We start from the raw sequence: 24,543 nt of genomic DNA, 5'->3' as shown, positions 1-24,543 counted from the left end.
CACAACCCTGAGCTGGTGCTGCCCTGGTTAGCTTGGGCAGGCATTACCTGCAGCATTGTCCTGTTTGCTCCCCTGCCAGAAAGGTGCAATTTTGTGCTAGGAGAAGGCACCTGGAAATGATATTTGCTGCCCTCTGAGTTTCTGCGTGCTCGTGGGGTGAAGGACACAAGCTGGAGCTGTGCACAGGGTGCCCTGGGCTGTTATTTCAGCCACGTGCACCTGAGTTGGGTTTTCCCAGCCGCCAGCTTTTGGCTCAAGAGGCTCAGCACCACTGCAGGATTTATGGAGCCGAGTGGGAAAGGGAGAGCTTCCTGGCTTCCTCTTTTTGGCTCAGCTGAGGGAATCCTACAGCAGCTTTGGCTGTGTTGGGAGCATTAAGCAGCATCACACGGATGGGTGCAGGGATCCTGGGGAATATGGTGGTGGAGCAAAAAGGAGAAGTGAGGACCTGAACCAGCCACTTGGCCCTTTCCATGGGGACATCTCCATCACTTGCCCAGGTGTAACCTCCCCAGGGTCACAGCCAAACCCTCCGTGCCCTCCTGGCTGCACTGCCAAGGAGCAGCATACAATTTTGGGATGCCAGCAGCAGCTCGCTCGTGGCTGCAGCCCTACTAGTGACAGCCTCCCCCTGCAGGGGGGTCCTTCTACCCCTCCAGGGGATGGGGCAGCAGGCTCACCACCCTCACCGGAGGGAGCTGGAAATATTTCCCTTCTAAAACACCACTGAGGAGCATTGGTTGGGCTCAGCTCTGCTCCTTCCCAGCCAGCTCGCTGCCAAAGGGCCGGGGAAGATGGATCAGCAGTTTGCCTGCGCAGCTCCCCAGAGCCCTGAGGAAAAGAGCCTGTTCTCTAGCCTTGGAATAAGGTTTCTTTAGCAGCTGCTAAGCAGATCTGCTGGGAAGGGAACGGGAGGACGTTCAGCAGCACCACAAGCCCACGCAGCATCATCACAAACCACGCTGGGTCCTGCACCAGCCCCTTGCTCTGTGCCGGATCCTGGCTGTGCCCTGAGGGGCTGGGGGACGTTTCCTCCTCTGAACCCCAGAGTTGTGGGGGCACAGCTTCAAACCGGGTGCTGTGGAAGGCCAACGGAGAAAGATTTTCCTTCAAAAAGGAAAAAAAACAAAAACAAACACAAACACTTGATTACAAAAAGAAGTATTTAAAAATTGAGCCTTGCGCATCTCTAATGATGAGGGATGGGGAAAGCTTGCTGCCTCCTCTGCGTGGGCAGGAGGTGACGACCAGCGCTGCGAAATTTAGCAGCTCCTCCAGGCAAAAAAAAAAAAAGTCACCGCGCAAGGAGAGCTGCCCCAATTTCATCTCGGGTTGCCCAAACCTTGAGCTCTCCCCTCCCGTGTGCACGGAGCTGCTCCAGCAGCAGGTGGGGCACGGCGAGGAGCTGGGGGCTGGACCCACACCCCAACCCCTGGCACCCCCAGGTTGTTTGGTGCCAGGTCCTGCCCAACAGGGATGAATAAATTCTGTGAGATCTCCACCTTAGATGCAATTATATCCTACGGTCTGGTAAAAGCCAGGATTTAGCTCCTGCTTTGACAGACAGCCTTTTCTTCCTCTGGTGTTTTAGCCACAAATCTCTCGCCCTCTCATTCTACTTTATCACCACGCGAGCAGTTTGGGGAGAAGATCTTTTAAACGCTGAATTAACATACAAATGTTAAAAAAGCCCAGCAACAACAACAACCAAAAACCGTGCCCTGCAAAGAGCGGCATAAATATGGAGAAAAATAATTGTGCATTAATGCTAATTGAAACAGTGAGGGCCCCACTTATACCGTTTTGAATATGCATCAATTGAACAAAGAATTAATGGAACTTAAAAAACACAATCCTGACAAAAGAGCCCCCATTCCTTTTTCACGACTAATATTGTTAAAATGTTTTACATTCCGGGAATAAATGTCTGGTTTTGAGTGAGAATTAACCCATGAGTCATCGGATCATGGCGTATTATAGCATTTAATGGTTATTATTATTTGCACGTTTCCCAGAACGGTGCCAAGCAGGGAAAACAAACCAAGACAGGGATCTGCAGGGCAAAACGCAGCAGCCACCAGCGAGCTTGCCTCAGTTTCCCTGCGTTTTCCTGGGGTGTTTCCATCTCCTCCACCCCATCGTGGGCAGCAGGGACCTCTCGGCTCCTTCCTCACACCATCAGCATCCTCCTTCTGCTCCCCAGGTCTCCGCGCTCGTGTGGGCGTCTGCGTGCACGCTCGCAGCCCCCGAAGTGGCTGGAGCCGCTCCTCTTATTGTTTAATTTCCATACGTGACCCCGAGGTCTGAGCACTCAATTAAAACCGCCGTATAAATTACCACGTATGCTAATGGCGATGGAGCAGGTTCGGCGCAAGGCTGATGCCTCTGAAGGCGGCGATGGCAGAGTTCAAACGGCCTCGCTCTGAGGAATGAAACACTCGCCAGGATCTGGGCTTTGGCCGATAATTAAGACTTAAAGATGAGCACCTTTTTTGGGGGGGAGAGGGGAGAAGCAAAGGGATTTCAAAAATAATGAGCGCTGCATGAATAAATGATGAGTGACCAGGAAGAAAGTTGGTTATTACTTTATACAGAGCCCTAATTTAATTAAGGTGAGGAATAGAGCTGTCTGGGGCTGAATGCCTTGGTCCTGGACCACGACCAGCACCTGCCTGCAGGCCTCTGATACAAGGGGAGCAAAAGGGAGAGACCCCTGGTCCTGCCAGGGCCCTGGGAGGAAGATTTGGGGATGTGATGGTCCCACACCAGAGGATGGAGACGGAGCCGACCACGGGGTCACACCACCTCCTCGGTCTATCTCCTCATTTCTGCAGATTATTTTTATATTTCATTTTTTTCAGACTTCCTAATGAAATATTCCACCCCTTTTGGGCATTAATTCCTGCACCTCTCCATCTCAGCCCGGCCCCGGGGCTGCTGGATCCCCACGGCTGAGCTGGGTCTCGGCAGGCTGCGGTGCCGCTCACTGCAGCTCTAACACCTTCAGGGCAGGCTGCATTGATGGGGAAGTAACTAGGTTAGAGGAAAAAAAAAATAAAAAAAAATAGATCCTGGCATTTAAATGTAGGCTAAGGCATCCACAAGCTTTAATCTTCAGGGTGATAAATGGGGAAGAGGTGGAAAAAGTTGCTCTGTCCGCTGTTTCCTGTATTTTTCTCCTTTCCTTCGCCTTTTTTGGAGGGGAAAAAGAAGGAAAAAAAAAAAAAAGCCCTTTGTGAAGCTGAGAGAATATCTCAAGTGGGATGTAAAAATTACTTTTTTGGGCACCTTTACCAAAGCCTTCCAGCTAAGCCTGAGCATCCCCTGCGACACCAGTGCCGAGGGAGCAGCCAGATCCCAACATGGCCCAGTACCCCCATACCAGTGACAGCATTCCCAGGGGCAGGGAGCTCTCATTTCCATCCCCTCTGTCCCCTGGTGCTGCTCCCCCCAGCAGGGCATCCACCAGCCCAACATCACCCATCAGGGGCAGATTTCAAGGGCACCACCGGCTCCTGGGAGCAGGCACCGCAACCTGCCCTGCTCCGAGGGCGCAGATGGTGTTTATCTGTTCGGAATAACCCGAGCTCCATGCCTGCTGCCTGAGCTCCTGAATGTTAATCGCAGCAATAAAAAAATCCTTCTTTTTGGAGGCAAAAAGCCACCCCCAGCCACCTCCTCTGTGCACCTCTCCTTCCCCATCGCCTGGGATTTTTTGGCTTTCCATCAGGGGGCTGAGCAGCCCCAGCCTCCTCCAGCAGGCGCCTGGCCCAGGCAGCACGGGGGGATGCTGACAGCCCCATCCCTCCTGCAGGTGGGCTCAGCAGATGGGTTTGGGGCTGGGAACAGCACAAAACAGCTCCCAAATGGAAGAAAACATCAGCTGTGGTGCCAAGGTGTGCACCAGGCAAGGGCAAGCTGGATTTTTGCCCTTCCAGGGCAGGCGTAACGTGTCCTGGCAAACCCTGTCCGGCTCATCCTGCTGCCCTTCTGCTTGGCAGGACGTGGGCTGGAGAGCTGAAGGAGCCAGCAAAGCCTGTGCTGGCTCTGAGACAGAGGACAAATCACTGGGGACAGCAACGGATGGTTCCCAAAACAGCAGTGCCCTGCTGGAGGTCACCACAGGACAGCACCAGGACAGGCACAACCCCTCTGACCCCCCCCCTCAAACCTCCCTGCCCATCTTCCCCAAAAAGCCAGGGTCCCCACACCAGGGATTCTTACCCAAAGGGGCTCTCCAAACCAGCAAAGCAACACAGAGATGGTTTTAAGGAGTGGAAGCAGCCACCCTGAACACACCCTCTGCTTTATCACCCCCTCGGAGCACTTGGCTGGGCACTGCCCAACCTGCGCTGCCTCCCACCCCGGGGTGGGTGAATGTATTTTAAAATTAGCTCCATATGCAAAGAAGGGGCCAGCTGCTTCCTGTTTATAAATTAAATAATGTTGATTGGGTCTCCTCGTGCCTGCTGGAGCTAACGAGCTCCAGACGTGGAGCCTCAGCAGATGCTGCAAGGGGCTGATCCTGGCAGAGGACGAGCCAGGGGTGCTGTGGATGGCCCAGAACCGGGGGGGGTTCCTAAAAAATCCACACCCAGGGCACAGCATCGGTACCCAGCAGGGTTTTGGGACATTATTTTGTTGTCATCATGGGCTGTTTGTGCTTCCTACCCCTTGTCCAAAAGCCATGGGGAAGGAAATGCTTTTCTGCTCGTGACCCACGCAGCCTCTAAGAGAGGGCAGGCTGCTGCCTGGCTGCTGGGCTGTTTTGTGGTGTGTGTACGCAGGTTTTAAACAGCTGCTTTCAATCTCTGACAAATTTGCTGGTGGGACAAGTAGGCTGCATTCAGGGAAAGTGTCTGCTGAGCTCCCACAATTACAAGGCTGCCCCAAAGTGACTATCATTTGCTACAGGAATGTTTTCTAGGCACTCAAATAGTGGTAGATGTAGGAAAAAATCAATACCTACAATCCCATTGGCTTGATTTTACCAACGAGCCATGCTTCGCCCAGCAAAAGCTTCCCTAGCAGAAGATTACTTTGTGTAGCAAAAGGTTTTCAGCCGGCCAGGAACAATTCAGTGCGCACGGGGGGCAGTTAAACGTAACAACCCCGCCGAACTTCCCAGGCTTTGAAAAGCAAATCCGGCCAGAACAATCTGCTTCAACGTGCCAGCTGCAGCCAGCAAGCCCCTAAGCCTGCTCCTCCGTCACCTCTCGGCTCTCTGCTGCGGTGGCAGAGCCAGGCTGGAGTAATGAGCACGGAGATTACGGGCAGCGAGAGCAGATTGAGCGACTCGGAGGAAATATTGGGGGCTAAATCTTCAGCGGAGATGCTGCAGGCAGCACTGGCTTGGTGCTCGTGGGAAGGGAAGGGAAATTTCCAGGGTATCTTTGACAAATCCCTCCCTGTGCTTCACATCCCTGCTTGTCTGGCACCTTTCCCACGGGCTGGCTACGCCTTGGCACCATCAGGCAGAGGACACAGGGACACAATGCAGACAGCGTTACGGGATCAGGACCCTGACATTTAAAAATCGAAGGGATTTGACTTTTTTTTTTAGTATCTGTCAAACGCTCTGCTCTGGGAAGCCGTCCTCTGCTCAGGCATCCAGCCGAGCCCAGCGAACACCTCCTGCCACGTGCCTCAGTGGCGTGGGGAACCGATGGCATCTCCGTCCCTTTCTCTGCCCACAACACCTATCCCCAATATGCTGCCGAATAATTCTCTGCCTGCTTCTCCTCTGCAGCTGGAAAATCGCAGAGAACGGCCTGGGAAGGCTGGGTCGCGTTTCAGGATGAGCCCTGGATGAGCCGAGCAGGCGTCCTGCGAACAAATCTATTTAGAGCCACTCAGTGCCATCAGATTCCCAGCAGTGGGTAGAAACTGCTGGCCAGGGGAAGCAGAGGCTGAAACCCAGTTTGTGTGTGCATCCCTGCACGGTCACAGCGCGTAAATAAGCCCAGTAAGTGCATGGCTTTTTTTTTTTTTTCCCCTGTGCAGCGGGCAGCAGAGGACCAGGAACCGAAGCACTAATGACAGCCCCCATCCATCACCCCGGGTAATGCTCTCCCGAAACAGCTCTGCCATTGCCACCAGCATGCCAAGAGAAGGGCTGACTGCCGGGGCCATAAACACTGCCTGACCTCCAGCCTCGGGGCATCATCGGGGGGAGGAAGGCTCTCGCTGCCCCTCCTGTGAGCTGGAGCTCGGTACCCCTAGGAAATTATTGCTCTGAGGCTGGGTTTGGGCCACGGGCTGTGCCTGCCGAAGTTGCTGAGATGGTATTAGACCTTCTTTGCAGTATCGAAATAAAATGCTCCAGCCCAGTAAAAGAATTAGCCTCGCTAATGCTGCAAAGCTGCTTAATGCTGGATTTGCCTCCTGCAGCAGGCTGCAGACCCAGGAGCCCTCGGCTCTCCTCGCGTGCCAGCACCACTCAGGACTGCACCGTGTTGTGTGCCTCTCCCCAAAAACGTGCAAGGCCTGTCCCTGTGCATCTCCATCAGTTTTTGTCCCGTCTCCCTAAAGGAGGGGTTGGTTTCCCTGCCGTGCCGCCGACCCCTCCAGCATTTCACGTTTGTCCCCTGCAGTGCACGGGGTGCCCCGAACAGGCAGCTATTTATAACAAGGTAACGTGCACTGCTTAAAAATTTCATGAGGATATTACAGGAATTGAGCAGAGCCCATCCATCACCTAAATTACATTTCTAACCATGACGGTGCCATGCTTGTTGGGTGTCAAGGCAGCAGGAGAGGGCAGGGGCCAGGAATATTACAGACTTATTTGTCACCATCCCTTCTGCAACAAAAAGCCACGGAGACGAGCTGTCACGGGGAGCCCATCAGGTTTCCTGGCCCTGCACTGATGAGACTGAAGGATTGTGCAGCCCTGGGGATTGCCCATTCCCAGAGGGGACAGAGGGGACACATCTCATCTGAGATGCCACCAGGGGTGGATCAGGGCTTCTCCTGCTGCAGCCCCAGCTCACGATGGCGAGGGTTGAGCTCTGCCTGCTCCCTCCACCTCCAATTAGCCAAACCGTTTGGAAGGAGGTGATGAGAGGGGGAAAAAAAAAAACAAATTGGACCTAAGAAACGTGAGGTGCTCCTTGGGCTGTCCATCCCGGGGAAGGAACTGCTGCTCCTGGTGGGATGGAGCACGGCCGTGCCCTGCCTCTGCCACTTAACCTTCTGCCAACCTTATCTCCCTCTGAAAGGTGCCAACACGCCCCTCCAATCTTTGAGGCTTAATTTAATAACACTGCTGATGTGCACTGCAATCCTTTAATGGGAGGGAGAGGCCAAGGATTGCTGCATAGGTGAAGGATTTCTAAGAAGCCACAGCAATATGCTCCGTAATAAGCTGAAATGGCTGTTTAAAAGGGCAAATGGAGCAATATTTCCTGAGAGTAATTCTCGGACGCAGCGTGCCCCTGTCTGTGCCCACCCCTATCTCTCCATCTTTATGCTGAAGAGCTAACTTACAGCTATATTTAATTTATAAAAGAAGTGGTAGTAAATCACAGCTGGGAGCAGCCACAGGTTCACTCTGCTTTCCTGCATGTACATTGCTGTACACACACAGACATTGCTCAGGGAGGTTTCCCTGCCTTGTTATGACTGCAGCTTGTATCGCTCCAGCATGGCAGACGGTAGTCTTCTGAACAGTTTCAGCTTTGGGGGATTTATTTTAAAATAAAAAATTCTAATTAAAAACATCTCATGAATGTTCGGAGCGAGCCAGGCGTTGACAGCAGGGCATGGATCTTTGCAGCGCCCTTATAAGCAAGCAGCAAAACGCAGCTGGGGGCTGATGCACGGCACCTGGGTCATCCCATGGGGTCCCGTGGGATGCTCGTGGTGAAGCCTTCAGTTGTCCTTCACCCGCTTTGTAGGGCCCCCCCAACCCACAGCCCCAAATTGGGAGTGCTGAGAAAGCATTTTGTGAAGGCAGGGAGGGCCCCGAGCTCCTGTGGTGTTCAGAGCAGCCCCCAGCATTTATGGGGCTGGGGAGGTGCAGAGCCATGAGCCCACCCCGAACCCCAAACCATCCCAAATCCCGCAGCTCTGCTCCTGCTGTGACAGCTGGCGGGGGCAGAGCGGGATGCAGGGGGCTGCCAGCGGGTGTCTTAAGAAGCAGGCGAGAGTCCGGGCCAGGCGGCGTTGGTGTTTTAAATTGACCTGAAAATGACTTAGCTACGGACTTAATGAAGTGTTAATGTATGAAAATCTCTCATTAAAAAGCAAAACTGTGGGCGCTTTTGATGGCTGCGTGGCCGGACTCTGAACCGCGACTGATTAGATATGCAAAGGTTTTCCAGAGACCTCTGCTGCCGTGCCTGCCGGCTTCTTTCTCAAGCCGCCTTGCTGCTCTCCTTGCCTTTTTTTTGGTTTGTTTTTTTGTCTTTTTTTCCCAGAAGTGGCTGCTCCATGCTCCACTCAGGTGGGCTTCTGTCGTGCTGGGCAGTGGCTCGTGGCTGGGGTACAAGAGACCACGATGGGGCTGGTGCTGGGGGGCATCGGGGTCCTGTCCTCATCCAACATCGGCCGTTTGAGCTCCAGGTCAACGTGGTCCCTGCGGTGCCCGGCTCCTCACCCCGTACACATTAAATAATTGATTCCCACGGCCCTGGTAGAAAATGAAACAGGAAAAAAAAAAAAAAGCTATTCTGCTGTTTCTTTTTATGGTCTCTTTCCCAGGGAGGGCACTGGCACATTTACTTTTAGTGGCCGCCATAAAATGCTCTCTGAAATCCTCCCTCGCAGCTCCTGCACAGCCCACGCTGCCTCTTCCTCCCCCTCCAGCTCCTCCTCCTCCTCTTCCAGACCCACGCTGGGTTTGAATCGGGGCTCCCAGGCCACAGCAGAAGCGTAATCGTGCAGCAGGGCAGCGAAGGCAGCAGGTGACATAAATGTAAATGAAGGAGTCAGGGAGCAGAAGGCAGAAAAACAATGGGGTGAGGCTTCTCTGGAGAACGCCACTCGCCCCGTGCCCCAAAATGATCTGGCATTCCCTGCTCTGTCCATGTCCTTTCCTGCACTTGTGAGCACCTGGCAGGAGGGGAGTGCTGCCCTACAGAAAAGTTGCTGCAGGTTCTGGAGCCAGGAGAGCAAAACGAAGTGCTAGCAAGTCAAGGAACAGACATAAAGCCCCATTCAATTAGCTCATCCTGGTTAAAGGCACATTAAAAAAATCCCCTGGGATTAATGGGGGAACCCAAGCTGACCCTCTGCACCAGGACTACAGGGAGAGAGCTGCTGGGGTGTCCCCAGGGGGGGGAATTCAGTCCCGGTGCCCCCTCTGGGCTCCCAGCTGGGCACAGGGCAGCAGCGCGGTGCAGCGCTCGCAGCCTCTTCCCTTCCCTCCTGCCAGTTGCTGTGTGTGCACATGAATTATTTATGCAAATAGCTTTGTTATTTATAAGCATTCAACAGATAGCTTGGACAAACAGCCTGCAGCGACGCGGCGGCAGTGCCCACTTCTCATCCTGCACTTGTCGTTTAGGGATGACAAAGAGGGGACCAGGCTCAGATAATGGGATGGCAGAAGCCGTCACATTGCTGATTTCTGCCCTGTAGCCTGCACACCTCTCACTGTAGGTGAATTACTTTTATAAAGGCCGTGTACCCTAGCTAAGAAAATAAATATTATTGTTGGTGAGCTCCCATTTACTGTCCAGGAGCCTGCACCCCCATTAAAATGAAAGAAAGCTGAATATCACCAGCCAGGGCTGAACAGATGCAGTGGAGTCTCACTATGAAGTGCATCAATCTTAAGGACTCTTCGTCTCATTTCCTGAATGAACCTTTGAAAACAAATATATACCAAATAATGAGCAGATCTGCTGCAAGGGCACAGACCTCCTGCTCAGGACACGGGATCTCACCTGTGCTGCAGGAGGGCACAGAGCACGATGGCCTCGGTGTGTGCTGGAAGCCCAGCAGCACCCAGCAGCATCACCCAGCAACCACCTCCATCCTCCAGCTCTGCCAGTCCCCTTTCTTTTTTTTTCCTTCAATTCAAGTAGGAGAAAAAAAATAAGAAAAAAAAATAAATAAAAAGAAAGAAAGATGCAGGCAATTAACTCGCCCGCTATTTTCAAATGACTTTTCCCTTCTCCTGTTCTTCATTACGCACACAGGTTTTGTCTTGGTAACTGCTGTATTTGCATAATGCCTGTTTTGTAGCAATTGTTTGGGATTTTTTTTTTTCGTTTTGAATTCTTTGTTTTGGAAAGAATTACTGCAGGCCAGCATCCTACACCTCCAGTGCTTGTCCCCAGAGAGGCGTGGGCAGCACGTGGGGAGCCCTGCACAGCTCGGCTGCGGGCGCTGAGAGGAGTTTTTTTGCCTTTCTGTTAGCAGGAAAATTGTTTTGGGGAGGTAACTGCAGCCATCGCCTGCTGCTCATGGTGCTCCCGAGTCCCTGGGCAATACAGGGAAACGCTGCTTATAAAAACTGAGTGGTGATTTTGTCTTCAAGTCATTTCTTCGCCGTCACCTGCTGCTTTATCACCTGGGACTGCCGGGCTTTGTGTAAACATAAATTAATCCTGATGATGCTCTTGCGAGGCAGCTGGCGTTGCAGCAGCCTGGTGCTGAAATGTGGCGCTGAGGTTTGCAGGAGCAGCGAGTGCCTGGAGCCCCGGTGTGCCCGTGCAGCCCAGCCCTGCCCGAATTTGGCATCCTGAGCCCCCCAGCACCTGCACCCAGCTGCTGCCTCGCGAGGGGAGGAGAGCGGCACCCAGCACGCAGGTGTGGGATGCACAGCACAGAGCTTTAGGGCATGGGAGCAGTGAGAGAAATGGAAACCAAGAAGAACAGAGAGATGCTCTGATAAAATCAGGCCAGTCGGTGTGAAATCGATCCCCTGTCCCCTCCTGGAGGGAATCCCAGAGCCCGGAGTCGCAGGCTCTCTCCTCGTGCGTGGCACCGGGGCTGGCACGAGGTGGCCACCAGGCTGCTCCCGGGGCCAGCGCCACCCCCGCTGCTTTGTGCTCACAGCCCCCAGCTCGTGGTCTGGGAATTGGCACAAAATGCTGCTGGGATTTTGACTCAAGTCCCTTTTGAGGTGGGAGAACCCAGCCCAGGCTCCCCCCGTTCCTTCAATGAACGGTGACGTGCGCCGGGCTCGCCCACGTCCCCACCGCTGCAGGCAGTGGCAAAGGGTGCCCGAGCTCGTTAGCCCTAACGAGGGCATCTATCACAGCAGGGACTCTGAAGCATCTCTTCTCTTCTCTGCTTGACGTCTCTCTTTCAGGAAATCCAAACCCAAACCAAAGGCAGAAAACTCCAAAACCGAACGAAGGGAGGTAATTCCCGGCTGTTTCTTCTTCGCCAAAAAAAAAGAAAAAGTTCCTAGAGGAAAACTGTGGTGATGGACATGTGGCTGTACCACTGCTGACAGGAAAACATTTCAACGGGTGTATTAAAGCTGGCATCCTGTCAAACTTCCAGTTTCTGAATGATTGTGCTTTCCTTGGAGGATGCGCAGAAGCACTGCACGCGAAAATTACTGTTCTCCTCCGCCGGAGAGCCAACAGGTCTAATTATCACCCAGGTCTGCCGAGGCCGGGTGGCTTGTCAGCGTAGTGCTACGGGATAATTAAAGTCCCAGCTTCCTGCAGCAGAAAGGAGCAGCTTCTCATTAAAACGGGCTTTTCAGATTTTTGATGCCCCCTCTCCAGAGATGGGAGCAAAAAACCTGCCGGGTGTCCTTGCTGGTGAGGCTGGCCTGGGTGCCAAAGACGAATTAAACCCAGGTCAGCCCAGGAAAGCTGCTCGGGTTTTTCCTTCAAGCAAAGCCAAAGGAATGGTTACACATGGATGTTGAAACCTTCTTGCTACAGACCCACGCAAGTGCTGTGTTACCAAACCCTTTTCCCCATGCCTGTGCCCTACTACAACAGCAAATTTGCTTTGGCAGTCGTGCTTGGCAGGCACCAGCGCCTGCGTTTATCAGCCGTGAATGCGCGTTACAAACCGGGCGAGGTGAATAATTGATTTTTTTTGGTGCTCTCAAATCTGGAAGTATTTTTTTAAAAGAAATGTAAAATAAAATGATGCTTAAAAAATTAGAGAGCAGGGGAGAATAAATGGAACTTTTTTTTTGAAGCTCAAATTAATTAGTTTGTTTGGGATGAAAGCGTTTTTCTAGAACTGAAAGCAAACCAAAGTCATGCTGAAGAGTGCCTGTAAATGAAAAAAATAAAACTCAGAGTGAACAACTAAAGTCAAACTTCAAAAGTCTGAACAGAAAGGCTTTGATACTCTAAAAACCTGCATTTGGGTTTGCTTTCCTTTGACACAGGCTGTGCAGCAAGACTGAGAGGCGCGAGGAAGAAGCTCGTGTGTGCAGCTGAACCTCGACGAACAGCCCCAGCTGCCAAATAAATCAGGGCTTTCCCTTTCAGATTTTCAAATAAGAGTGAACAGTTATTTATATTAAAATACGTGTGTTGTTTTATACGCCTGTGGAAAGGGCTCAGCCATTATTACCAATGACCTGATATACGGTTCTGTGTTCCTATAATAACCATCGATAAGGTAGGCGGGCAGCGTGCACAGGGGGAACGTATCACCGGGGATCTAATTAGTTTTTATTACTGTAATAACTCAACAGGTGGACCTGATGCTATTAAAAATAATGAAAGCTTTATCTCTGCGATAATTATTTTCCCTTTGAAAGCACGTAGGGATGCGCGCACGCACACCCCTATGAACTGCAGATAAGAGGGTGAGCTCGAGTGATTAACTCCCTGAGCATGAAGTTGGGATTTATTCGGCAATTCCACTTCTAAGCAGGGAACGGGGCAGCGGGCGCTGCCTCCAGCCCCCCCACAGCAGTGTGGGTTAATTTAACCTCTCGTTAAATCCCCCAGGCCCTGATTTTCACCAGCAGCTACACACCAGCAAGGAGGTGACCCCACAGAAAGAAGGGAATGGGCACAGCCAAAAGAAACCCGTGCTCGGCTCCGAGCCGCACATGGGGCTGCACCAAGGATCAGATCCTGGTCCCTCAACAGCCACCGACACCTCCCCATCACACCATGATGGGGTCCCAAATGCTGACCCAAAAAATCCCACTTGGCCAAATCCCCCTCTGGAGTAGGGACGTGACCTGTCCGTGGGGTTTGTGGACTGCTGCTCGCAGCCGAGCCTGCAGGGCACAGCTCCTAGGGGGATTTGGGGACAGAGCCGTGCCTTGGCCTAAAACGTAAAGCTGCAAAACCTATTTGCGAGCGTTAAATTATGATCGCTTAATACAACGGTGATTTGCATCTCATTTGGATGAAGTCAAGGGTAAAATTCTCATTAAACTACCCGAGTAGAAATTGGTGTTCTCCTTTGCAAGAAACTTCTATTTTGTTCTTTCATTTCGCGTATTAACACACCTATTGCTTTGTCTTTATCCTGCAAAGGAGTTCAACCCTTCCTCAACTTAAATTATTTATTTATTTTTAACAGACACCTACAGCAACCTGCCACGAGGGAGCCGGGAATGAGCGGGTTGTTGGTTTTGCCTGATTTATTGTGCCCAGCCCAGCTGCAGACCCCCCGGATATCTCGGTGCGCTCCGTAAATCTGCCGGCAGTGGTGGGGATCCTGCGTGTCCGCCTGGCTTTTCTTGCAAGCTCCCCGGGGCTGGCATACACGTGGTGTAGTTATTCCTCCACCCCTCCTTCTCATAAATAACTCCAGGAGTTATTTATTGTTCTCAGCTCGGGGTAATTGCCAGAAAATGAAGTTCTGTCTGGTTTTGCCAACAGGAGGAAAGAACGAGGGGTTTAACATAAAGCCCTGTTTGCTGCTCAGTGTGCCTCCTCCAAAACTCCTGATCAGAGCTGTCCACATAAAATAAAGCCAGCTTTCCTCCTAAGGATGCCTCCAGGAATTCCTCGGCCACCAGCTCCATGTCCCCTCCTGGTCCTTCCCTGTGCCACCATCATGCTCCTGGCCCATGTCCCCTGGCCAGGGTTGTCCTCACCAGCCCTCACTGGGGCTTTTCTGCCTTGCTCCTGCATGGGATAACAGCTTTCGTGTGCCAGAAACAAATTAGATTTTCTTGTCAGGAGCTAAACTGCAGGACTCTCACCACTAGATCAAAGGGCTGGTGTTAGTTCCTATTTTGAAGGGCCCCGTACAGCTGGATGACAGCAGGAGGAATTCACCGCGCCCCGCACAGCTCCTGCTCACCCCTCCAAGGGGTTTTTAGGCCAATGCCTCTGATCAGAAACAAACCTCACCCAGAGGGGCAATCGGCGAGATGCTGGGATGTTATTAGAGCATCTCTGTCCCCGTCCCTTAATTCGCAGAGGGAAGTAACAGAGGGGAAAGTGAGCTGGTGCAGTGGAAAAGACCCCAGAGTTAGCTGCAATACGGGGTGATGCTGCGGGAAGCCTCCCAGTATTAAGCACAAGTCCCTGAGATGTGCCACTGCTTGGCAGTTTTCGGATTATTTATGGCCTTTTATGCAGAACAAACCTGCCTGCCTCCACAGGCTTCCCCATCAGCTGGCAAACAAGATGACATGAAAAGCTTTATGAATAACACATGGAAACAGAAAATAAGATGGATATTACAAGGCAGAAGGGAAGAGAGCCACCGCTTAAATAATTCCGCTGCATTGCCACCTGCCCTAAATGATTGAGAAGGGCAAACGGAGCCAGGTGAGGCCGGGGCATGGCTCAGAGGACGATTTGCTCGGGGACAGTGAGCTGCTGCCCCCAAACCACCAGGGATCACTCCGGGATTTGTCCTGGCTGGATTGAATCAGTCTGTGGGTCCCTCACAGCACTCACTGTCCTGGTGGCCAAAGCAGACAGAATTATTGTGTCCATTACCAAAAAAAAGAAAAAAAAAAAAAAAAAGGCATCACTTAATTTTGTGAGCAATAACGTGTTAGCTATAAATGTTATCTTCCAGCAGTAACTGCTCCAGAACTCAGTTATGGGCTGGCTACAGCAAAGCATGCCGGCACTGCAATTCGTTAACATTGTTGATTTTCCCCCCCCAAGCATATGCTGAAATTTGATTACACCCAAGTAAATCTGTTTGTCAAACATTAATAGCCTCCTTCCATTCTATTACTCTTTTTCTACCAGCGCAGCCATCACATATAAATATTTCAAATCATCTCACTCAATAAAGCCAGTCCAAGGGCATCACGACCTGATGATTTCAGATTGTTATTGACATATTTATTGGAGGCCACTGTGTTGGCAGGGCGCTAGCCAGCACATGAATAAGGATGCAGTTAGCAAGCAGAGGGAGGGGAGCCAAGCACAACAGCACAGGGAAAAAAAAAAAAGAGCGTTGTGCTCTGCTGGTCCAGCTCTTGTAACCGGTGAGATGCTCCTCTGGCTGCACCAGTGATGGGAATTTATAAAAAAAAAATACCCTGTGGAAGAACATCTCAATGCCCCAGGAGCCTCTTGGACCAGTACAAGGTGGTAACTGGGTGTTTTTAAGGAGAGCCTGGGTCAGAAGGGGGATGTGACCAGGGGCTGCCACCCCCTACGAGGTGCCTGGCTCCACGCTGGGGAAGGGCCTGGGTGGGATTCCTCCATCCAGGCTGCTCAGCCCCTCTCAGAGCCAGCCAAAATAATTATTTTTGCGCTGCCTAATTTTGACTCTCGAGTGCCAGCGCTTCCTATAGTGCTATCTGCAATCTCAGCTGCAATATTTCCCTTGCCAGATTTCTCACTCTTAATAACAGGGTATAATTAGCGCTAATTAATATGAAACGCAGTAAGCAAGAATTCCAGTAGTTTCCCCTGCTGCTTTTTCTCATCAGCTAAGATTCATTGGTGGCTCCTGGGTTATGACCTGGGACAGGGAGAGAGAACTTCCAGAGCACATGGGGCGAGAAGGAACGGGCTTCTCTAAATGGGACCCTCTAAAGCACAACGTGTCCTGCTCATCTGCAGAGGGAAGCACTGAATTGACCTCCAGCTCACTGTAACCTGCAGGAAAGAGGCTGTTATTGTGAACTCTCTGATTCCCTAAGAGCAGAAGTCAGGTGTTGAATGTTTCCTTCCCCTCACCTCGGGACATGACGGCGCTGCAGCAGCCGCAGGGCAGCACGCGAGCTCGGAGGGGCTGGTGGCAGCGCCTCGGTGGGAAAGCTGCTGTGGGTGAAGGCTGTTCATTACTGTTCAGACACGGCTGTAGGCTCACTCCAGGCTGAGAGCCACCGTCTGCATCAGGCTGCCTGTTTCTGGACCCAGGAGGGAGCTTGCTGCTTGCAGGACCAGGTGCCTTAAGCCCATCCATGGATCAAAGCCACCCTCAGGCTCTCCAGGACCACTGCCTGGAGACCCGGGCCAGGAGCAGACACCTGGGAACAAGAAAAGGCTCCCCGCGCTGCATTAATTCACTCAGACTTCTCAACTTTTCTTTCCCCCTCCACTTCCAAAAGCTGCCGGAGCTTATCAGGAGATGAAAGATTGAGGGACATGCATAATTAATGGGCTGGCTTTATTTAAATAATTTAATTTTGCCATCACATCTGCATTCTTCAGGTATGGCTTTAATTCTTTAATTACAGAAGAGCGTGCCGCAGTGCTTTGCCTGATTAACAGTGGAAAATTAAGGCTAGAGTGGAGTGTGGGGGGAAGGATGTGTAAATACGGTAATAAGCATATAAAGCAGCCTGATGAAGAGGTGAAACTAAAGCACATCTTCAGCTCAGCCAACCTGCCTCCTCTAAGGAGAAAAACCTGGAAGCCCTCAGGGAGAGACTTGGCCAAATCCACAGCCCCATTCAGCACAGGTGGACCGTGGCTGTCCTGAATGGGCTGCACCCAGCTCTCTCCGGGGACCTTTTGGGGTCCCAGGAGAGCAGTGAGGGTCTCCGGGGTGGCAGAAGCCAGATGGGGCTGGGCAGACCTGGAAGCATCCCAAAAAACCAAGGCTGACTTTGTGAAAAGTTTTGCAGAGCTCCTGCTATCGATGTTGCATTTAGAGAGCAGGATTGAGGTGTTAGGGTCAATAGAAGCCCAATTCTCTCGCTGCATGCTGGTGTTTTCACCTTCTAGAAATGAAGAAAAAAATCCAAGCTCATTTGCCAGCAATTACCCAAAGACCAATATTGGTGCCAGCTACAAGAAATAGATTTCCCTTGGCTCTGCTCCCAGCCCAGCACTGAGCAGAGGTGAGCAGGTACCCCAAATTGGGATGGCAGCAGAGAAGGAACGAGAAGTGAGTAATTTGAGAAAAAAAATCATCAGGACTGTGGTGCGGTGCTCCCGGCCCTCTCTGCAGCTGGGTCTGGATGAAACCCCCACAATTAACCCAATTAACTGGCAGCCACGGATGGGAATAAAGCAGCTCCAAGAGGAGGCTGTTCAAAGCCTTTGAGCAGGGCTGCGGAGAGGCTGCTGCTGTCAGAGCCGGGCTGATGAAGGCTGCAGTCCCCAACCAGGGTGCACGTGCAGCCCTGGAATATTAAATCTAATGGGAAGACGATAATGATTAATTATCCCACCTGTCTACGGGGGGGAATAATTTTCTCCTTACTGGAATAACTAAAACAGCTTCTTTTACACGGTAATGGCACTTTGCTGTCACACGGCATCTTAAATCCCAGCACTTTGCACCTATCTGACTAATTGGGACGCAGCCTTGCCAGGGCTGGCTGAGGCATCCCTCCAGGATTGCTCTGCCCACTGCCGAACTGCGATCTTCTCTGGGGTCAAACACAAAAGCTGCCAAAGATCAGCCTAAAGTGCCCGACCAGGGCAGGAAGCTGAGGTACCTGGAGGCACCAAGCCTGGCTGGAGCAAGCAGGAAAATCCCGAGGGCTGATTTCTGCAAGAGGGCCTCGTCTGCAAGTCACGGTGTAAGTACAAATGAAATGCCACCTCCTTTTTTTTTTTTTTTTTTTTTTTGTCTTCCAAAGTCTGGAAAATGAATAATGCATTTTCCCCCCTAGCGCTGAACTATAAATTCTCCTTTTAGTGCGTGGAACATTTCTGAAGAGAAAAGGCACCCCGGCTGCTGCACCCTCCTCCCCTCGACTCGCTCGCTCACTTCCTCCCTTCAAGATGCAAAATCCCAGTTAAATAATACAAAAATATGTCATACTTGGGTTTTTCGTTAAAGCGCAGGCTTACTGTGGTTGCTGCTCATCTAACAGCCCCCTGTGACGGACTTCGTATCACTCATCTGTTCGGATGAGGATGCGAGGAATTCGTATAATCTTGGCATCTTCCTAGGAGATAAAACCAAGTGTTTATCCCAAGGCACGGGGAGCTGCAGCATAATACAGAGCAGCTCAAGTGCCAGGAACCACTTCTGGCTTTGCTAGCAGCTCTCTGCGCACCCTTTGGCAGATCCCTCATGCTCCTCGCTTCTCCAGCCTCCCAAATGGCCCCAGTACCTTTTTTAAGGGACCTTAACCGACCCCAAAATATGGCTTCAAAAGCTCATTGCAGCGGGTTTTCCTACAGCAACCTCTTCTAAGGTTTTCACAGCTCCACCCCTGGGTCACACCATGGTGCTGGGCTCTGTGTTTTCCTCCAGGGAAGGGGGAATGGGCAGGAGATGCTGGCGACAGCAGGAAAAGGGCTGCAGAGCCATCGTTGCCCATCCTCTGCTGAAGCACAGCCCTGCAGTGGCCGTGTGTGGTGAGCTCCCATGGTTCAGATCCCGCAGGCAAGAGCAAAGGTGGTGGAGAGCCTGCACACAGTTCTCAGCCCTGTTAGTGTCTGCTAGGAAGAGGGAATCCTTCTTCAGTGGAAATTTTTAATGAATTCCTTCTCACACACACAGTGAAGCAGACAAATGCCATCGCCCCCATCCTGCAGCTGAGCCTCAGCGCTTGGAGACGCAGCGTGGCGAGGGGATGCTGCCCAGGGGAGGAGGCTGGTTGGCAGCACCGGCACCCAGAGCAGGGTGGCAGCACCCTGTGAGCACCATGTCCCTACCAGCCACCCCGAGAGGAGGTCCCTGCCAGCAGGGATGCAGAGAGGGACATGCCTGGTTAGCTGGGAGGGGAGCACAATTTGGGACGGGTACCTGGTAAAGCAGCGCCCTGCAGCAGCCATGGCTGGGCCTGCCAAAACAGCCAGAAAACTGAAAGAAGTCATCAGGAATATAAGATCCACGCTCCATTTTCCCTAGTCTAGCCAGAGCAAGCTGTAACGGAGAGATGAGACGTCCAGGGATGCTGAAGCACGCAGCTCCCACCACTGCTGGAGGAGTTCAAACGCTTGGCTGACCTTCAGACCGCAGCGCAGAAACGTCTCCAGGTTTCAGGCATCGCTGACAGCTGAGGGCACCTCGACACCCTGCGAGGAGGTGTAAGGATGAGAGAAGCTGATTTGTGGCGGCCGTCCCCCAGCTCTGATGTGATCACCAGCTCTCTTGTTGCAGTCCCAGCAGACCCAGGGCCGTTCCCCGTCTCAGAAAGCCCTTTCACGATTATTACTTTATCGCTGTCACGGTGCCAGGAACACCGATTGTTTCCAACCTTTAGGAAATGAGCCAAAGAGGGCGGCTGAGTATTTTCCTGTAGGACATCCAGCTGTGATGATGCCATGAGGAAAGTTGAGCTCAGGGACTCGCAACGGAGCCCTCGGGTGGGGATGGCGTGGGGAAGCGAAGGCTCAGACACAACCTCCCCAAAAAGGGGGGTGGCAGCACCCTCACCTGCAGGACAAACCTAGCGAGGGGGGAATTCCTGGTGTTAATTTTTCACGGTGCTGCTCAGGCAGAGATGGTTGGGAAGCAGATCAGCAGCAGAGGGGCATCTGGTGGTGCCCAGTCACCAGGCGGAGCAGAGGCGAGTGCAGCCCGCGTGCGTTTCCACCAGGCACCTCGGTGTGCCAGGCTGAACGCAGCCGTGGGTCAAGCATCAAACCTGATCACTGTTTCTCTACACATGATAATTTATGATCCTGGTCTTAGCGTGTATTTTCAGGAACTGCCATTTGAATTAGGATGAAAACAGAAATTAACTCGCTTTGACTACTAGGAAGAACCAAGGTGGATTTACTGAATGTTTTCCAAACGTGCTGTATTAGGGATGGCAGCGTATGGTTCCTGGGTGCCTGAACCCACAAACTGTGTGTGTGTGGCTGGGTAACCCACATCCCACAGCAGAGGACAGAGGGAGCTGGCCAGGGCTGCTGGCCCTTGGTAGAGGGGGAGCCTCGTGCCTCTGAAATGATCCAGGAGGTGCTGCCACATCTCCGAGCTACGTGAGCATACATTGCATGGCCATCAGCCATCGGATGGTGGCAGCCCATAGCTCTGCCAGGAAGGACAGACACCAGGCAGAGGGAGAGCATCACTCTTCTTTCAGCTCCCTAAGCTCTGATTGCAGCCTCTGAAACTGAGACCATTGTTGCATACGTGCTATGGTCAGGTCACAGCAGGACTGTGCCATTTGGTCATCGTCTCATTTGCTTTCTGAGAATGCTGAAGTTTTACCCAGGCTGAGAGTTTCAAAGGATCCTCCCCCGCAGAAATTTGCAAGGGGTTTTACAGCAATTCAGTAAGGGCATGGAAACAGCAGCCGATGAACAGCACAGAGCACTTCGTTAATGCGGAGCCACTAATGAAATCTAGCAGAGCGCCAGACCTGATCATGACAAATATATTTGTCAACTCCTTTCAATAAGGAAGGAATTAAGCAAAATTGCAACCTGCTGCTAGATATTCTCTTCAAAGAGAAGGGGAGGGAAATCAGCTGTAAATTATTCCCTGTGAATTACCACTTAGCTCTCCCGATGCCTGATGGAGAGGCCACGGGTGCTTTTGGGCAGGGCTGAGCCCAGGCTGGGCACGGCGAGCTGCAGCTGCCCTGGGAGAGGTGGCAGCAGCAGAGCACCAGCTCCACTGACCCAGCACAGTGGTGCTCAAGCACTTTTTGCTGGGGTTGTGACACTCTGCACTGCTTTCACCTGGCCTGGGTGCCCACACAGTCCATTGAAGTCACCTCCTCCATCCTTCGGCGTGCCCAAAATGAATAAGACAGCCTGGCTGCACCCGCATGTTTCTGACATCACCTCTTTCCTGCTGTTTGTTGGTTTTACTTTTTATGGAATAGGTTTAAGTTTCTCGTTTGTTGGAGACAGGGCGAGCCAGGCTGCAGAGAGCAATGTACAGAGTGGGAGCCTTATAATGGAATTTAAAAATTGATGAGGAAAACTGGAACAATCTAAACTGATGTTAACTGAGTAATTAGGCAACATCAGGGCTGCAGTTTCTTTCATGCATAAGTGGCCATTAGGCAGCTACTACCCACACAACCTTTTTCCTCTCTCCTGGTCCTACAAGGACAGATCAAGCCTGGAGCCCAAGGATCCATGAGCTGTGTACAGGATCAGAGCGAGGGCTTTGCACAGGGAGAAACCTCAGCTGCAGGGTCCCACTTTGGACCCCCAAACTACCCAGCTAATTGATGTAAGGGATTTCCGTTTCTCTCCCATGTGTGTGGCCATGACATTTTATCCTTCCCATCCAAGAAACTGCAGGATGGGGCAACAGGCAGAGCCCCAGGCCCAGCACAAGCCCTGCACACACGGCCCCGCTCCCAGCGAACGCCTCCTGGGTGGCTGCAGCCCTGGCAGCTGGCACACGGAGCCGTGCCCCGCTCCCCTCCCTCCGTGGTTAATTATTCCAGCATTTCATTACTCACCTCACTTGGTTTCTTCGTTTCTCCTCCAGTGACGAATGAATTTCCAGGTGCTCTGTCGAGTGCTGTAGAGCGGAACCAGCGCAGCCGCCGCGTGGCCGTAATTCGCTTGGACAGCTGCACGGCCGCAGCCTCCTTCCTCCCCACCACATCCCCCTGGTGCAGACGGGGTGTGAGGAGGAAGAACTTACCCTGCCCAGAGCCACCTGCCCTCCTCATCCTCACGTGCAATTGCATCACATCTGCACCCCAAAACACAGACCCCAGACATTGCATGGCTTTAAGCACAACAGGGTCGGGCAGCACCGGCTTGGCAAAGTCCCACCGAGCAGGGTCTGTGCGATCTGGGAGCCAGCAGCATGTGGGATTAAAACAAAAAACAACCTGAGCTCCCTGAGCGGGGCCCAGCTGGACTAGACGAGGCAGGGTGGCTGCTTCATCTAATTCAAGCAATTAGCGGGGTGTTTCCTTTCGCCAGCCTAAGTTCTGTTGAAAAGCAAAGAGAACTGCAGCCGTGGGTGGACTGTATGTATGGGGCACCCCCACGAGTTAATCAGTCATTTACAAAATGCTGATATAAATTGCTGTTAATTAGCTCTGTAAATGCTTATTCTGCTGGCTAAATTAGAACCTGCTGGAAGGGGTCAGATGTGCCAGCACAGCTTAATGTTATTTATTGATTTCTAAGGGGACTCTGTGGAGGTTTGGGGAGCCCTGAGAGACAGGTGAGCTCCACAGGCCTCTTGTTTTGTGATTTGGTTTTCCTCACCTGTTCTCTTTCTGTTGCTTCCTTCGTGCCTGGCTGATTCGGCACAGCTGAACATCGTGGCAGCATCCTCAGACCTGGAGACACAGCGCTGGCTGACCCAATGGGGCAGGTTTTCTCCTCTCCAGCTTTTGTTTCCCTCTGCACGAGCTGGGTTTGGATTTGCAAACCCTGCTCCCCAAAACCATCTCTACCACATCTTCACACCATGCTCAGTGCTATGGGACCCAGGGCAGCCCACAGCCCTTGTTCATACACTGACAGAGTCTGCTGGTTCCCAAGGGGACGTACTTTAAGGACACTAAATCAGAAGATTACAGTGCCCAAAGTGGGCAATAGCATAAAACTGGGCCTGCAGCAGGGGCCGGGTGGCCTTGCCCCGTGACAAGGCCTGGCTGCAGGACCCCAGCCAAAATGGCGCCCTCGTGAACCAAAAGGGTGACCAGAGACCTCCCAAAGGTGCTGACAATCCTTCCTCCGTCTGTGTCCTCCTAAATCAAACAGGAACAGTGCTGTTGCCCCGGAATTCAAAGTAAAAAAATGTCAGAGGTTCACTGGGCCATGGCCAGGCTGTGCCCAGCTCTGGCGCTGGCCAACACACGGCCCAGCGTGCTGCCTGCTGAAACCTCTCGCTGCCTTCCTGCCAACCTCATTTCAGGTAAACCAGCCGAGGCCAGCTGAGAAGAGAATGAAACGAGAAAGACGAAGCGTCTGGCTTAGAAATCAGACAAATAAAAGGCAACGGGAAAGCCACAGAGAGCAGCAAACTCGCATCAGCGAAGCCGGCGTGGGCAGAGCAGGAGCAGGCAGCAGGACATCAAAGAGCGTGGAACACCCTTTTTATAAAACAAATTTTGTCAATCAGCGCTGAGACACAAGCTAATTGCAGTCAGTCACCGGCGAGGGGGAGGGAGGAGGCATTCAGCAGAGAACACAACCTAATTAAAGCAAATTGGGGCATCCTGGAGCAGACCCACCGAGGCTGACAGGCAGCCTGCAGAAGCTGGGGGCTGCGCAGACCCCGCTGTCCCACCACCCAGCAGGGCTCTGCTCACAGCCCTGTTTCTTCCTGCCTGCAGCGCTGAATAGGCCCGATAAAAACCTGCTGGAAAAGCAAAATAATCAATTCTGCACACAGCCAGGGATTAACCCCGAGCTCTGGGATGGGGCAGTGACAAGTCGTTATTTCCTGCACCACGCTGAGGCTGTGACCTGGCCCTACAGCAGCGGCTGGGGAGGAACCACCACCTGTGTGGATGGAGAGGAAAAGCAGGGATATCTCACATTCGTGGTGCTGTAACTCAAGGAACAGCTCTTTAACGTGGTCCCAGGGACTGCTGCACTCCACCATTTTGGTAGGGGCACGGAGATCTTTCTTCCAGGCTGCTCACTGCTGCAATTAAATGATTAATTTGTTGTCTGGCTCTACCTTTCTCTAGGGCTCAAAGGGATTAAAGTTCTGCTCCGTTTAGTTTCTAAGCTCCAAAATACTTCATTTGGAGTCTCGGCCAGAAGAAAGGGACTGGAAGGGGACAGGAGCCTGGGGGTTGTCACCCCAAGGTTGCCCTCCAATGCTCCAGCAGGAAAAGCAAACCACTGGAATCCCTGAGATCAGGCTGAATATGGGTCAGAGCAAAAACATGTTGACAAACTCTACTGGGGAAACCAGAAATGAAAACGTGCCTATTTATCACTGAAAAATTCATCAACTTCAGACACACTCAGAAAGCACGACAGCAGACACGTAACAACATATTCAGTGTCCCTTTCCAACTAGAAAATTCTCTGCCAAATTAATTTCCAACTTGAAGCAACGCGAATTCAGCACCAGGCCTGGATCAAGAGACATTAACAGCAGTTAGTCTCACTTTGGGGAGCTGTGCTCCCGCCTTCAGTAGTAAAGTCGAGATATAAATCACAGTTTCAAGGGTTTTGTTTGTTTCCTCGAGGATCTTAAGTACCTGTTTTCAAAGGGGCTCTGCTGATCTGCTGTGGTGGAGGACCCGTGAGCTCCCCGAACCCTCCCAGCAGACCGAGCATCAGCTCTCTGCTGGGGGGCAAGGGAGGGGAGGATGAGACCACAGCTGGAAAAACATCACATCTCATTAGTGCAGAGCAAGTGAGAAGAGAG

General features: G+C 52.1%; 2 long non-coding RNA genes across 3 annotated transcripts; one reads left to right on the top strand and one right to left on the bottom strand.

Moving 5' to 3' along the window:
• Nucleotides 1-1,964: 1,964 nt before the first annotated feature.
• LOC137842911 (uncharacterized) lies at nt 1,965-4,739 on the bottom strand. Its single transcript, XR_011089271.1, has 2 exons — nt 4,225-4,739; nt 1,965-2,487 (listed from the first exon to the last, which is right to left on the bottom strand). It is a non-coding gene; the product is annotated as an uncharacterized lncRNA (long non-coding RNA).
• A 12,596-nt stretch (nt 4,740-17,335) lies between these two features.
• Nucleotides 17,336-24,193, top strand: LOC137842912 (uncharacterized). 2 transcript variants are annotated; one of them, XR_011089273.1, is made up of 3 exons: nt 17,340-17,845; nt 19,129-23,767; nt 23,852-24,193. It is a non-coding gene; the product is annotated as an uncharacterized lncRNA (long non-coding RNA). The 2 variants fall into 2 exon arrangements; XR_011089272.1 differs by having other exon boundaries at nt 17,336-17,845; nt 19,129-24,193.
• The last annotated feature ends 350 nt before the right edge of the window (nt 24,194-24,543 follow it).

This window comes from Anas acuta, chromosome 21 (genome assembly GCF_963932015.1).
Source record: "Anas acuta chromosome 21, bAnaAcu1.1, whole genome shotgun sequence".
Lineage (NCBI taxonomy): Eukaryota > Metazoa > Chordata > Aves > Anseriformes > Anatidae > Anas > Anas acuta.
Note: the sequence above shows the minus strand (reverse complement) of the source record. Positions and strands in the feature narration are given on the sequence as shown.